This window comes from Mus caroli, unplaced genomic scaffold (genome assembly GCF_978045245.1).
Source record: "Mus caroli unplaced genomic scaffold, Mus_caroli_1 scaffold_10, whole genome shotgun sequence".
NCBI classification, from domain to species: Eukaryota; Metazoa; Chordata; class Mammalia; order Rodentia; family Muridae; genus Mus; species Mus caroli.
The window spans coordinates 87,082,471-87,099,792 of record NW_028227265.1 but is presented as its reverse complement, the minus strand read 5'-3'; positions in this window follow the sequence as shown (position 1 = coordinate 87,099,792).

Sequence of the window (17,322 nt, the reverse complement as noted above, 5' to 3'; positions counted from 1 at the left end):
TGTGTCCAGAAGACATTGTGTCACTCTGGTTTATCCTAACCTCTCACTCTTACAATCATCTACCCTTGTTTCTGAGTCTTGGAGAGAGGGATGTGCTATAGACATCCCATTTATGACTGAGCACTCCACAGATACTTTGACTGATTTTTATATGTTAATCACCATTCATTCAGGACAGAAACTGTCAAATTTAACATTTCCAACCATTATTGTGTTTCTTGCTTCAACAAAACAAGTTTGTTGAAGATGACCATTTGGAGCTAGGGGTGTAACTCAATAGAAGAATGCTTAGTTGGCATGCCAAAGGTCCCAACTTTGATTCCCAACATCAAAAATACTAAAAAGTTCATTTTACATAAAATTGGCATTTCTGTTCACTTACAACCTTCCCACAGGTCAAAAAAAAAAAATAGTAAAGTCAATTTCTAAGATTTATTTGATTTAAATGAATGAATAAATGAATCAAGAGATGATGAAGACCAGAAAAAAACATCAAGATATGAAAGTGACAGTAGTACAAAATTGCTAAGAAAACTTGTAGGCCAGGTCGTCCAAATTTCAATATAGAGTAGAGATAGTTGTTGATGGTACTGAATGTTGGATTTTTTTCATTTGCCTGAATAAAAATGTGCAATATCAAGTTGTTACAAAGATGAAATTCATATATGCAAACATCTGCACAAGTAGGTAGGTAATATATTCATATATATCAATTTTGTGTTATACTACACATAACCACATTGCTTATACATTATGTATACTCAGGCTTATCAAGAGATATTATTGTAAGTTTATTCATTAAATTATAGTGATGACTTTAATCATTCTACAATGAGGATAATTGAAGAATTACTTAATGGTATTCTGAAAATCAAGAAACAAGACTCTTAAAAAATGAAAAAAAAAAGAGGAAATGTAGCAAAATGAAACAAATATAACTAAAAGAGAAAGTGGATAAACTCACAGTTTTTAAAAGCACAAGAAATACTGGTTCACATTGTTTCTGAAAACGCTATAACCTAAGATTTCATCTAAAGGAAAATGACTAAGCAGAGTTGCATACAAACAAATAGACAATAACATATCACAGACAATTAAGCACAAGAATAAACAGGAGTTGAGACATTAATATCAGGCTACATTAGATTAAAGGCAAAATAAAAGAGGAAAATAGACAATTTGTAATTCTAAAGAGATTAATTCACAGTAGAGAAGAGAAGCCTAATGAATCTTTATATTTTAGTTCTATGCACTCAACAAAAACTGCAGAAATCAATAGAAATATAATCATAATAAAAGATAATAGATCAAAGATTCCAGAAATAATAGATAAAACTGACTGAATATCATTATGAAAACAATTTTGTTTATGTGTGTCAATTCTAGAAGGTGAAAGAAAATATCTACTTTAAAACATACTCATTACTACAAAATCAACATGTTTTCAGTAATTCCCTAAAGGAAAGAATACTACGTACTTTATTCACATAGAATTATTATTTCCATAAACTAAAATACAAATATCTTTAAATTTTACTCTTAAGAATGTTCTAAATGTTAGAGGAAATCAAAACTACACTTGAAAAATAACTAAGTATTTGTATTTCACAGTCATTCCTTTAACTAATAAAATGAGTTAAATACATAAGCTTAATTAGTTAATAACTACTTCTCTTTTGTAGATACTTCTTTTCTACATAAAGGTTTTTTTTTTTTTAATATTTGACATGAATTCTGTATTTGCATCATTTTCACCCCTTCCTTTTTCTGCTCCAAATCTTCCCATGTTCCTTCATAATCATACTCAAATCATTCATCTTTACCTTTGTGTCTTTACACACACACACACACACACACACACACACATCCTACTGAGTCCATTGTACAGTTTTAGGACTGACCACTTAGAACTGAATAACTGATCCAGAGGCTCATTCCTCAGGAACACGACTCCCCATCTTTCAGCAGCCTTTGGCATAGGACTTTATGAAACGTACCCCACCCACAGTGGCATGTCAGCTGGCATGGTAATTATGCTGGACTTGTTAGGCAACCATATTTATTGACCTTTTATGAGTACAGCTTCCCTGCCAAGTCTAGAAAAGAAAGACACTATCTCACAACAAATATCCTGTTCTTCAGGTTTTTCCAGGCTTCCTGTATCCTTTTCCATAATTTTTCCTGAGAGTTGAGTATAGGGGTTACCTTGAAAATGGGTGAATTGGGGTCAAGTACCCACAGTCATTTATTCTCTGCATTTTGACAAGCTATCTCTACCTGTAATAGTCTCCATCAGTTTCAGTAAGAAGTTTCTTTGATAAGAGGAGAAAACTATACCTATCTACAGGTAAGGATATGTACTTAGAATTAAACTGTAATATTTACCTTTTATGAAGAGTGTCTTGGTTGTTAAAAGACTTTGAATTATACAGAGATGTTGTTCTAATTTAGAATTTCTTTTCAATGTCATACATAAAAAAAATGCACATTGCATGAAACTTCTTTTCCTTAATGTAACTGAGTTCCCGTGAGGAAAAGGAAAAGAAAAATGAAAAGGAGGAGGAGAAATACAAGGAGCAGGATGGTAGAGACAGGGATGAGGAGAAGGGATGAGAGGGAAGAGGGAGAGGATAAGAGAAAGAAAAAAGGAAGGAGGGAAGAATATGCTGAAAGCATGTCCTTAACTCCTTAGCTCAAAATAAAGTCTTACAAAGCAGAGTTATTCATGAGATGATATGAAGCATCCAATCCCTTAGGACTGTGCTACAGGAATTAGGTTATTATCTTATCAAGTTGTACGATCTAAAATGAATTCTCTCCAAGTATTTGTTTTGATTTCTTTGCTTTATCTGTCGTCCAGCTGAGAACAAAGTAAACTGCATAACTTCTGTTCAGTTCTTTTTTGTTTTGTTTTGCTTTCCTTTGTTTGAGGTAAGATTTTGCTATACAGCTCAGGCTGACCTTGAACTCATGGCAATCCTCCTCCTTCAATCTTCCAAATGCTGAGTCTAACCACCATTCCAGGCTGAATCAAGAAAAATGTAATACCACTATTTACCTCAAGTAGAATAGAATAGCCAAGTTCTAATGAAGCTGGAATGAATGTGAAGGTAAAAGATACAATGCTTCATATTAGACTAGTGATTACCATGAGTGCATACATGTAAATGGCCAGCCCCTCTCAGAGTCAAAATTCAGCCCTGGTTATGATCTCATCCATATCTTGATTATCTTCTCCTCCTTTCTCTTTCTTTCACTTTTCTCTCTTCCCTCCTTCCCCTTTCTTCAATTCCTATGATTGAAGTATATTATATATACATATCAATACATCACAATAAGCTCCATTACTTTGTATAAATAATGGGTGCCATCTAAAGAATTAGTATGGGGCTAGAGATACTTACTGCTCAGTCATTAAGAACAATTACCACTCCTACAGAGGACCTGAGTTCAGTTCTCCATCAAAACAGCTATCAGTAGGAAAAGAAACAATAAAGTGCTAATATAGATGTATTAAAAATGAAGCCTTACACTACTGATGACACTGTAAATTAATGACGTCACTATAGAAATCAGAATAGAGATTCCTCAAACAACTTAAAATACAACTACTGTATGATCCAGCTACATCACTCCCAAGTACACACCTAAAGAATCAGAGATAACTGCACACCCATATTTATTGTGTGGCACTATTTACAATAGCCAAATGATGGATTCAACCTAGGTATTGATGAATGAATGAAGAAAACTAGGTATATGTGCCTATTAGAGTTGTTCAAACATAAAGAACAAAAGCTTATCTTTGGTAGGAGAATAGATTGAAATAAACAACATGAAAAGAAAGGAAAGCAAGGGCTGCAGAGATGGCTCAGTAGTTAAGAGCACCAACTGCTCTTCCAGAGATACTGAGTTCAATTCCCAGCAACCGCATGGTGGCTCACAACTATCTGTAATGGAGTCTGATGCCATCTTCTGATGTATCTGAAGAGAGCACTCATATACATGAAATAAATAAAAAAACTTTTTAAAAAAAGAAAGGAGAGGAAAATTATGTGTTAACAAGGTGACTTAGTGGGAAAGGGTGCTTGCTGCTGAGCCTGAGGACCTGACCTGAGTTTGATTCATGGAACCAACAAGGTAGAAGATGAGAGCTTGCACTTGAAAATTGTTCTCTGACCTCTGTGTGCATGCTGTTTGGCAAACATAAACACACTAAACTAAATAAAATGTCATTTTGAAACTCTAACAAAAGAAAAGAGGACAAAACGGAACTTCTTGCCGAGGCATGTTAATATATGACTATAATCGCAACAGTCAGGAAGCTAAGGCGAAGGATCTCAAGTTTGAGGACAACCTTAGCTACTTCTTGGAACCCTGTCTCAGAAGGAAGGAAGGAGGAAAGGAGGGATGCAAACAGAGTGATTGAGGAAGAGAGAGAGATTAAGGGAGGGAGGAAAATAATTAAGGGAGGAAGGGAAAGATAAAGGGAGAGAAATAAGGTGGGAGGGAGGAGGGAAGGGAGAGAAAGAAGGAAGAAAAGAAGGGAAAATAATATGGTGGGTGTACGGGGTAGTTTTGTGTCAACTTGACACAGCTGGAGTTATCACAGAGAAAGGAGCTTCAGTTGAGGAAATGCCTCCATGAGATCCAATTGTAAGGCATTTTCTCAATTATTGATCAAGGGGAAAGGCCCCTTGTGGGTGGTGCCATCTCTGGGCTGGTAGTCTTGGTTCTATAAGAGAGCAGGCTGAGCAAGCCAGGGGAAGCAAGCCAGTAAAGAGCATCTCTCTATGGCCTCTGCATCAGCTCCTGCTTCCTGACCTGCTTGAGTTCCAGTCCTGACTTCCTTGGGTGATGAACAGCAGTATGAAAGTGTAAGCTGAATAAACCCTTTCCTCCCCAACTTGCTTCTTGATCATGATGTTTATGCAGGAATAGAAACCCTGACTAAGACAGTGGGCATAATTTGTAAACTCCATGAATGCTAAGATCAGTGTAAGTGATGCTGCGATGGTGATGCTGGGAAGCAAGTGAGGCTGTTTTCCAAGCCTAGACTAACTAGGAGAAGAATAACAGGAGCATGTTGGTGATGGTGCTGAGCTAAGTTAGCCTCTCCTGGGTGGGAGGCCATCTTTCCAGGAACAAAGTTTCACATACAAATGTTAAGACCTATTAAAGTGGTGTACTGGCTATTTTTGTGTCAACTTGACACAGCTGGAGTTATCACAGAGAAAGGAGCTTCAGTTGAGGAAATGCCTCCATGAGATCCAACTGTAAGGCATTTTCTCAATTAGTGATCAAGGGGGAAAGGCCCCTTGTGGGTGCGACCATCCCTGGGCTGGTAGTCTTGGGTTCTATAAGAGAGTAGACTGAGCAAGCCAGGGGAGGCAAGCCAGTAAAGAACATCCCTCCATGGCCTCTGTATCAGCTCCTGCTCCCTGACCTGTCTGAGTTCCAGTCCTGACTTCCTTTGGTGATGAACAGCAGCATGGAAGTGTAAGCCGAATAAACCCTTTCCTCCCCAACTTGCTTCTTGGTCATGATGTTGTGCAGGAATAGAAACCCTGACTAAGACAAATTGGTACCAGCAGAGTGGGGTATTCCTGTGACAACCTGACCATGTTTGGGGGAGGACTGTGGAAGGACTTTGGAACTTTGGGCTTGAATATCCATTCGTTGCTAAGAGCTCTGTCAGATGTTGTGTAGGAGCTTGGAAGATAATGCTGAGAACAGTGCAGAAGATGGAGGCCTGGTTTGTGAAATTTCAGGGGGAAAATTAAAGACTCTCTTCAGGGCCATTGCTGTTTTTATTGTGAAGATTTTGTAGTTCTGGTTAGCTGGGGCTGAAGAATCAGCTGTGATTAACAAGATACCAGAACTACTAAAGCAAAAACTTTGCATTACTGGGACTATTGATGCTGGTTAGCTGGAGCTAAGAAATTAGCGGTGATTAAGAAGAGACCAGCATCGTTGAGGTGACATCTTCTGGTAAGTGTTTTCTGAAAGCACAAAGAGGCTGTGTTCCAGAGATAGGCAAGGTTGTACTCCTTCTGCAGTGGGACTTGGTAATGTGTAAGGGTCACCCAGGTGGTACTGGTTTTGAAGGCATGAAGGGGTCACACAGCAGCTCAGGCTCGGCACTGTGAGAGGCCATGGAAGGCCATTGGTGAAGGTGCAGCCCCAGTTGTAATTGAAGGCCCAGGACTGAAGGGGTCATGCAGTGTTTTGGAGATTCCAGTACCACGAGATGACCACCAAGAGCAGCAGCAGCAGTGGAGTACAGGCATCTGGAGCCCAGAGGACGACGTGTGTGCTACAAAGGGCATGGCTGGAGAAGTGACCCAAGCCCTTGGAGGAGCCCAGAAGATCGTGAGTTGGATCCCAGACGTTGGACGGTTGGAGATTGATTTTTGCTTTGATTGTGACTGTGCCCTGATATTTTCCCTCTTGAAGGAAGAAACTGTTTTAGTGGAGCCCACAGTTAAGAGACTTTGGATTTTAAAAGAGATGGATATTTTAAAGAGATTGAAATTTTAAGAATATGTAAAGACTGTGGGACTTTTAAAGTTATTTAGATCTTGGGGATGAATAAGAATGTAAGGGTTGAGGCTTACTAGTGATGTGTTTGTGTGTCAAGTTGACAAGGGGTCAATTGTACCGGCTATTTTTGTGTCAACTTGACACAGCTGGAGTTATCACAGAGAAAGGAGCTTCAGTTGAGGAAATGCCTCCATGAGATCCAACTGTAAGGCATTTTCTCAATTAGTGATCAAGGGGGAAAGGCCCCTTGTGGGTGCGACCATCCCTGGGCTGGCAGTCTTGGGTTCTATAAGAGAGTAGGCTGAGCAAGCCAGGGGAGACAAACCAGTAAAGAACATCCCTCCATGGCCTCTGTATCAGCTCCTGCTCCCTGACCTGTCTGAGTTCCAGTCCTGACTTCCTTTGGTGATGAACAGCAGCATGGAAGTGTAAGCCGAATAAACCCTTTCCTCCCCAACTTGCTTCTTGGTCATGATGTTGTGCAGGAATAGAAACCCTGACTAAGACAAGTGGTTACTTTAAAATTTTCAGTTTCAAGTAGATTACATTAGGCAACCTAAAGAATTTTAGACAAAATGCAGTACCAATTGAAAACCCAACTTTGATTGAATCCAAGAGATGGAAAAAAAAAATCTGACTCTGGGCTCATACTTACAAGTTCAAGAGGTACTGGGACACTGTGTCAGGGGAAATGAACAGAGTATGTGGAGATGAGAAGACAACAGGGACAGAAAAGTTTGAGTGCTTGCCTCCTGACAGGTGACAAAGAAAAGTAGGGATAGTCTAAATGGAAGTAGACAGAAGCTCAGTTGTTCACGTTGATCTTAGAGTTTGGATATAGAAAATCCCCAAAGGCTGAGTCTATACCTGGTGGTGTGGTAAGAAGTGATTACATCATAATGTTGCTAATGTTACCCAGGAATCCCACTGTTGCTTCTTTGCTGAACTGGCTCTGAAGACACATGGCTTCACTGGAAATATGGATCTAGTAGTTAACAGCACTCCCTGTTCTCTGGAGAACCTGTGTTCCGTTCCCAGTACCATCATGGTGGCTCACAAACCATCTGTAACACCACTTCTAGGAGACTTAATGCCTTCTTCTGGCCTCTGTGGACCTAAGACACACATGTGGTGCACATAAGGACATGTAGGATACTCACACGTAAATTAAAATAGAAAATAGATTACTAGAGAAATTCCTCAGAAGATAGTTCTTATAACCTGTCTGTATTTCCTGCTTTTCAACTTCTGCCCAAATATTCTCCCTTTTTGCCCAAAGCAATGGAGCCAACTGACTCTGGACCATGATGTCTGGAGATGTGAGCCAAAATACTACTTTCTTACTTGAAGTTGTTTTCATGAGTATTTTAACAGGAAGCTGCCTCACAAAACTGTCTGGTCCAAACATATTTTTAATGTGAATACACTCTAGTACACCACGACACAGACTTCTTTACCAGAATCATGGGTAGCTTTACTCTATCACATTTTTTTCATCTTTATACTATTAAACCACTGTAAGAGAACATGATAGACAAGAAAAGAAAGGTTATGTTCACAAACAAGCACAACATAGAGTCTACGATAATAACAGCAATGAAATGGAGTCAGACCAGCCTTTGGCACAGAGCGTCCCTGTAGAGGTACATAGAGTTTCTTAGTGATGTGATCTCTCCCATTTCACTCCCCTCAGGTTTTCCAGAGCCTCAGATTTTCCCCCTTCAGTCTGCATCCATCAGGAACTTAGCAGCAGCTGAACAGAGTAATTAAGACAGGGATCTTCTCTATACTTCGGGAGGGCAGTTATCTTTTCACAGTTTCTGATGTTTATCTGTACAACAGATTGTGAGGGTGAAAGTAAACAGATCCATAGCAGCTCCTGTGGAGTGAAATGAAGTGTGTGTTCGGTAAATGGTACCTGTAACTATTGTTTCAGAATAGCGTCCTGGCATCAACCATATGGAAAGTCTTCGGAAACTCTACTCTTCACCTCCAGTTGAAGGAACGGGTCTAATTTTAGAAAAGGTGTCTCGTGGACTTGATTTCATTTTCCTGGCGCCAAGCCAATCCCTTTTCTTTGCCTGATGTCTGCCTTTTTAAAACTGCAGTCCAGTGGTTTTTGGACTCAAACATAGGAAATTCTATTTCATTCCTGGGAGGGACCACACAGTACTACATTTAATTTTTTTTTTAAGTTATAGGAAAGCCTGGTACTTAGCCAAAGGTAGAGACCATTGCAAATGATCCACGACTCTACAATCCAGAATCTCCTTGACCACGCTCGTTAAGCTAAAACAGCATTTCTTGTGTGAAGACTAGATAGCAGCTCAGATACTTTAGCACTAAATAAGGAGAAGTCTTTGAATAGTCTCTAAAGGATTTGGCTGTTAGCAGTTGTTAGTGTCTGTGTGGAGTCCAGATCAGGCCTGTTCTGTGCTTTAGCTATAGATCATTGCACACAGTAAAGGTCTACATCCTTAAAACCATTTCCACTGTCATATTCACGCCTCAGTGCCTGAGCTGCTATTGCTTTGCTTTGCTTTCCCAAAATTAAAACAAACAAACAAAAAACCAAAAATCAAAAACAAAAACAAAATTCCTTTTAAAATAGACAATGGATGTACACAGAATTCAAAAATTCCAAAATGCACGTAAATTGACTTTCTCTTTCTGCATCTCAGCTTTCCAATTCCCCTGTGCAGACGCAAATCTGACTACTGGTTTCAAGAATATGTTTTCAGAAATATCCTTTGTATTTGTAGGCATATTTTTCCACAGTTTTGGAGTATGTTATGCTTCCTTATATGACAGTGTATGTTGCAGACCTTTCATTCCATTATATAAACATATGCTTCCTTCACTCTTTATGGTATCTACATATTCTCTACTATTTGAGACAACATTTATATAGTCAGTTTCCTTGTTTGTTTGTTTTAAATCACCATTTTTAAGTGAGATATAGTGATCTCTGTCTGCTTGGAGGGATGAAGCAGGGAGATTGCCATAAGTTCAAAGACAGCTTAAGCTATGTAGTTAGTTACAGGAAAGCCTGAAAAGATCAAGAGGCTTAATCAATCCATGTATCACCAATGCTAGAGAAAGTTTCAATGGTGTTTTCTCCTTTGTAGAGGACCTGGATTTGGTTCCCAGCACCTACACAAGGCAGCTCACCACCACCTGTAATATCAGTTCTAAAAGATTCTATGCTCATTTCTGCTCACATAGGGCACTGCATACACAGGGTACACATACAGACATGCTGCTAGCATATGCATGTTCACACACAAACACACACACACACAGACACACACACACCCCTAACTGAAGAGCTACTGTCAGTTGATGGCTGCCTACTAATAGCTACCCTTCCCCAAAGAAAAATGATATCTGTTCCTTACAGCACACACACATACAAACACATAAATATATGTTTAAAGCATTTATTAACATATAAAATCCACCCCAAGATTGAAATATTGGCATATGTAATATAATTCATGTAATTGTTATTCTGTCTACATGGAAGAAGTTCAAATAGCTAGATAAACTCTGGTTCTTGCTATTATGAGAAGGTTTTTACTTTCATGTTTTCAGTTTGTAAAATGTATTTTGTGTGAAACATCTTTTAGTCTGTATTGATCCTTCAGAATCTGGCTTTTAAGGGAATCTCTAGTTATGTAAGATAAATGATGAGACCCAATTTTCATCCTCATCAACAATGGAAGGAGGAGGAAACAAGTTGTAATTTGAATCTGAAGCATTCTATGTGGCTCATATTAACCCCAACAGACTCCCAACTGATACTGCTACTAAAGAGATGGTAGAAAATTTATATGCTACCTACCTGGAAGACTGGGGACAAATTCTTGAAGGTTGTGCCTTGTCCTTCCTTGTTTTTAATGTCTCCCTACTGCGTGACCACCTTGAAGTAAAGAATCTTCTCCATCATCATTCTGTCATCATCATGTTCTACACAAGTAAGTTTGTGGGACCTGAACCATCTGATGCCATGAAACAAACAAAAACAACAATAACAACAAAAAAAATCCTCCTCCCTTAAGATTTTTATACCAGGCCCTGTACAAGAATGTTGGGAGAAGTGGGTGTAAGACAGAAGAAAGTACATGAAATGTCATAACTGAATTCTGAAACCTCTACAAAGAACTATGAAGAACCATGAAATATTTTGTTAGTTTGTTTTCAGAGTGGATATGGTGACTCACATCATGAATGACCTAACATTCATGAAAGTGAGGGAAATTTCCAGGAATTCAAGATACAAGGCCATTCTGAGGTACAAAGCAAGTACAAGAATAGAAATGGAGGGGGGCATGGAGGATGTAGTGGAGAAAGAGAAAGAGATGAAAAAGGAGAATTAAAGAAGAGAGGGAGAAATGAAAAAGAAAGAGAATGAACACACAATATTAAAACACTAAATATGCAATAGCCCTGCATATGCTGTGGTGAGGATGCATAATATAGAAATGAAGTAAAAAGTCATGTATTGGAAGAACAACCACAGTTGAGAAATCCTAAGATGAAAGTTCAGAAATGGCAAATCAGTGATTCAGAGAAGCTGATCTGATGACTATGTTTTCTCCATGTCAGCCCCTCTGCTAATGAACCAGGACTAAAACAGGTTCTTGTCTTCCTATCTTCACAATACAAAAGTATTAAAAAAAAATAAACCAGAAAATCTCTTGAAAACAAAGCCCCAAAATCCTGAAAGCAGAAAAGGAAATGGTATATAATTACACAAACCACCCAAAAAAGACAAATACTAAAATTGAGGTAGAGGAGGACAAAAACATGCTAATTTGCAGTGCAGGAATCCAAAGTCTTGGTCTTTCAATGGAAAAACTGAGACTTCAGTCTTTTCAATCCACTGAGGCATGGATAACCTACCAACCCCCATCCACAGAAAAATGGCTCTGCCTCCCTCAGCAGCCATCAACTGCCAATAGCTCCTCAGTCTAGGTTGAAGCATGAGGATACCATCCACCAACAATGTTGCTAGAAAAGATGTGCTGAGGGGAAATTGGAAGAAGTAGAACATAAATATGATCAAGATACATTGTATGCATGCATGAAATTTTCAAAGCTTAAAATAATGATGTTTTCTTTATTTAAAAGGGGGTAGTGTTTTTAGGAAGCTAAAGCTCTGACTAGGCAATAACTTCATTTTCAAAAGAAACCCAAAGAGCTCTTTGATATAGAATGTAAACTAGAAGATCAATAATAATATACAGGATGCTAAACCAGATCATGGTAAAGATCCTGCACAGAGAATCTCCCATGGCAAGTCTTCTTCCAACATTTATATGCAGAATGGCAATCTTGTATCCAGAATTTTGTCTTGTTAGCAGATACTGTCTATTTTTATAAGAACCTGAACTCAAATAAGAAAGAAAATTTAGGACTTACTCAAGTGATGCTCTGTCAAATCAGCCCAACTAAATCACCACGCTAAAGTCTGACATTCAGCTAGGTCAATCATCTTTTCACATCCTAAGCTCAAACATAAACACACAACCTTTCATCTTCAGACCAATGGAGAGCAGCTAATCTAAAGAACAACAAAAAGAAATCCAATAAATAACTTGGAGTACATTGGGATTATGCAAAATGATAAAACTCTTTAAAGCTATCATTAGACACTGAGAAATAAGAGTATATGTTATATCCATGACAAAAGAAAAGAAAGGAAATTGTGACCCAAGGGAGCAGAGAAGAGAAGGAAGGAAGAGTGTTGTTTTGTTATTTCTAATGCAGTCTCATTTACACTTGCTTTAAAAATTAAATACCTCATAAATGGAAGAAAATAAGTAGAATAATTGTAGGTGAATGTAATAGAATGTTCATGAAAGAGCTTCTATGTATCTAGAGAATATGTCATTTCATAGATTATAAACTTCAATATATCACATCATTCAAAGTTGGTGTCCATATTTTATAAAGTTACTATCAAAATCATAGCAGGAATTACTTGTTTTATAGTTATAGGCAAGATTATGTATTGAATTACATAGAAAACCAAAGATCCTTAGCAACTATAACAATTTAAAAGAAGAAAGAAGGAAGATATAATGTACATGATTTCAAAACTTAATAAGCTATCTACAATAATAAAATCATGTGAAATTAGCAAATGGGAAGTTGCATCAATCAATAGAACAGGAGAGAGACACCCACCACAGGCCTATATATAAATATTCCATGTTGATGTGGGGGAATGGAAAATCAATCAAGTGAAGGGAGCAATTTATTCCAGGAGAAAAGTGAGACTTTTCAACACTGATATTAAAGCAATTGAACATCCATGAACATAAATGGCTAACTGAATGAATAAAATTGCATGCTCAAACCTCACGTTTGTATAAAATCCCCAAAACTGATTAGAGAAATATACTATAATCTAAAGTTATATTCAGAAAAAAAATGTAAGAATAAGTCTTAACTATCCATCATTAGGCAAGAAATTCTTTCTTAAGAAAATATTATGTTTAGCTGGATAAATAAAGACCAAATAGCAAGAACTGAAAATTTAAAGAGAGAATTAATGGAAAATTAAATTTAGATTTCTGAATAGCTGTACAAGAATATAAATATACTATAAGAGAAAGTTTGAAAACATGGAAACTCAACTGAGAAAAATGTAGAGAGAATATTTTGTGTCTATATGGATGTGACACCTGTCAATCATAAATCTGATGGCCTATGGCTCAGGCAGGAAATAGGTGGAACATCCGAGAGGCAGGAAGAATACCTGGAATAGAACCAGATACAGGAAGAGTCACCCAGGAAAATGTGAGGAGACAGATGCATAACTTGAGCACAGGTAACCATCCACATGGCAGAATGTAGATAAAATATATGGGCTATCTTAACTTATGATTCTATTCAGAGAAGACCCTAGCTATATGGCCAAGGTATTTGTAAATACATTTTGAATCTGAGTCTTATTTCTGGGAATATGGAACTGGGAGGAAGAACGGGGCTTAACATCTACAAAAGAATTGCTTCAGAGTCCAAAATTAAATAAAATTGAGGAATATAGATAATAATTTTTAAAAGTCCTTCAAGAAAAAGTATGTACAAATTTGGCCTGGATGGTCCAGGATAAACCTGAGCTGTGAAGTCAGCCATCCCCACTGGTGACTAGTTTTTGCTTTCGCCAGCAATGTCAGCATCTCTAACTATGCTGCTGTACTGGATTGTTGCACAGCTCACATAGCATACAAGTTTGCACAGCTTGAAGAAAAGATTCATTGCCACTCTGGTAAGAAGCTGGAAAATGGCGCAAAAGTCTTGAAGTCTAGTGATGCAGCCATTGTTGGTGTGGTCCATGTATACTGAGAGGATCTCAGTCTTCCAATGGGTCGTTTTGCTATTCATGACATGAGGCAGACAGTTGCTGTGTCATTAAAGCTATGGACAAGAAGACTCCTGGAACTGGCTGTCAACAAGTTTACTCAGAAATCTCAGGAGGATATATGAATGTAATCCCTGATACCTGACACCCCAGTCTTAATTAGTGGTAGAAGAAGGTCTCAGAACTGTTTGTCTGTCTCAATTGGCCAATCAAGTTTAATAGTAAAAGACTAGTTAATTATAACAATATATATCATAAAACCTTCAGAAGGAAGGACGAATGCTTGTGTTCTCTCTCTCTCTCTCTCTCTCTCTCTCTCTCTCTCTCTCTCTCTCTCTCTCTCTCTCTCTCTGTGTGTGTGTGTGTGTGTGTGTGTGTGTGTGTGTGTGCATGCATGTGTGTGTGTGTTTGTGTGTGTGTAAGAGAGTTTTAAGTTTTCAAACTCAGTAATTTTTAATGAAACAACTTCACCAAAAGTCTGTCACAGAATTTTGAAACCCATTAAAACAAGTTTAAGGAGAGAAAAAGAAAAAGAAAAGGCATGTAATTGAAGACCATGAGCTCGCTGTCAAAGTGATGGCTAGAAAGAAGATGCATATGTCCTGCTATTACAGAGGACCCAGGTTACAAGAGATCCAAAACTCTCCACTGATTTCTGTGGGTATCAGCTACAGACGTTTTTACACATACATGCAGGCTAAACTACAATAGCATGAGATAAAAATAAATATTTTTGAAAGTGTACACTGGTGCCCAGCCCAATGAAAAATATAGATTCATGCCAAAAGCATTATCATATTTTTTAAATTTCTATACACAAAAAGCAGATTCTATATTTTTCACGAGAGACATCACATAAATTTTATATTATGTGAATGCCAAATGAATCATTTATTTAAATGCTGCACACCAAATAAGTACACTTTCTGTAAGCTCTCCTACTGCCTTTTAGCATTGGTACTCCCAAGTTCTTTCTAAATACAGAGGGAAGTACAGAATTTTGTTTTTATAAAGCAAAATTAAAGTATAATCTTTGTAGTCTTAGCAATTACATTTAGATTTATAGTTACTTAATAAAGATTTAAATAAATAAGATAATTCTCTTAATGAAGTTTTAGAGTTTTCTGTGTACAATTTTGCATATTAATGGTTAAAGTTATCCCATCATGGGACTGGAGAGATAGGTCAGTGTTTAATAGCATTTACTGCTCTTGTAAAGGACTCAGATTTGGGTCCCAGCACCACACCAAGCAGCTTACCCATTGCCTTTAACTCCAGTTCCTGGGAATCTGTCACCTTCTCTTTGCCTCTAGTGACACTGCATGCCAATATTGCACATACAGATAATCAGGGACACATATATACACAAATAATTTTTTAAAGACACCAAAAGATATTGCAATATGAACTCAAAGTTTGTATATGTTTTGTTAAATATAAAGGTTGAATATCTGAAAAGATATCTAAGAATACCATATGTACAAAAACTGCTTATCTGAAGAAACCATTCTACAAAATAAATAATAACCACAAACTTAGAATGATTTCCAAATATACATGTCAAAGCATGTGTATCCAGAGTTTAAAAAAAAAAATAATAATAATAGACTATTTAGATGAACACTTCCCCAAAGAAAATCAATGGGCATTAGAAAAATAAAAATTGGTCTGGAGAGATGGTTCAGTGGTTAAGAGCACTGACTGACTGCTCTTCTGAAGGTCCTGAGTTCAAATCCCAGCAACCACATGGTGGCTCATAACCATCTCTAATGAGATCTGATGCCCTCTTATGGGGTGTCTGAAGACAGCTACATATAATACTTACATATAATAAATAAATAAATATTTTTTTAAATTACCACAATAATGAAATGCCACTATAAACCCATAGAAGTACTGAAATTAAATATATTGAATACACCAAGTATTGACTAAGATGTAAAAGAAATGTTAAAAGGAACTAATATATATCTAAATAAGCTAAAATATCTAATATGTAATATATATATAATATATAATATATGCTATGATATGATACTATATATATGCATATGTGTGTGTGTTTTAGCAGCTTTGTGAAGTCTAACTGACTCTGAACAATGTAGTGTGTCTGTATTTCCCATACAACAATCTTCACAGACCATTATTCACAATCTAATTTTCCTTTGATGGCTTTTTTTACTACCTCCGTTGGGATTTTACAGCTTTTACTAGATTTATTTCCTGTCTGGGTGGGAAGTAAATACAATCACGTATATGCAAGTGCTGTTCTTATAACTTTATTTTTTTCAAATTGTATTTTCCAAAATCTTCCTTGCAGAGAGGCAGATTTTTGATATTAATACCCAGAAACTGTTCTCAATGAATCCTTCTAACAATTGTTGTACTTTTTTATTTCTATATTGGGCATGGTAGAGATTTCTACACTGACAATTGTACATTTTATGAATACTAACAAAGTGTACTTCCTCCTCTAATATCTTGTTTCCTGTCAGGTTTGAGCTGCCTTCATAACAAAGGTTAGAAGTCACGCTAGCAGGAAGCCTTGTTTTGCTGTGACATCACACACAGTAAACCTGTAGCATCTCCAGACTCAAGGTAACATTTGCTTTAGGTTTTAGATAGGTGAATTTTATGAACGTAGAGAACTTCTCTCCTGCTTCTCATACTCTAAGCATTTCAACAAGAATAAGGATTAATTTTCTTGAATGCTTTTATAGTTTCTATTGAGATGATCATAGGTTTTGCTTATTTAAACTTTTAGTGTGATGAATTTCACTAATCAAATTTTATAACATTAAAACATCATTATGCTAGTAAAACAACCCTAGAATGGTCATGATGGACTGTTGTATTCTACTGTACTTATAGCCTATAATGTGAATAAAATATTTTTACTTATGCTCCTGAACTAAATTGATCTTCTTAGAGTTTGTTATTAAGTATTTATTCTGAACAAGTATGGTGGTACACATCTTTAATCTCAGCATTTGGAAGACAGAGAAAGGCAAGTTTCTGTGAATTCAAGACCAGTATGGTCTATGTATAGCAAGCTCCAGGCCCATCCAAGGCTACATAGTAAAACAAGTTTGCTCTGGAACATTGTTTCTTTCTAGTCTGTGGATGATTTCATATAAGACAAACATTTTTCTTGTATTCTCTTCTTAGAAGCATGGTCCTTTATTAATCTAATGATTATAAGACCATTTGAGTTGCTTATTCTTGTCATTTTATAAGATGTATTTTAATCAGTCTAGTTCAAGTTTTGAAATTTGTTAGTCTAAAGTTGTCGTTTTTCTCTTTTGAATACTGTGTTCAGTCAATATTTTGGCTAAGGTAAGAGGAGAAGCTGACTCTCTGGGACAACACTAAGAAGCACCAGTAGAAGGAAGAATAACTCAAAGGCT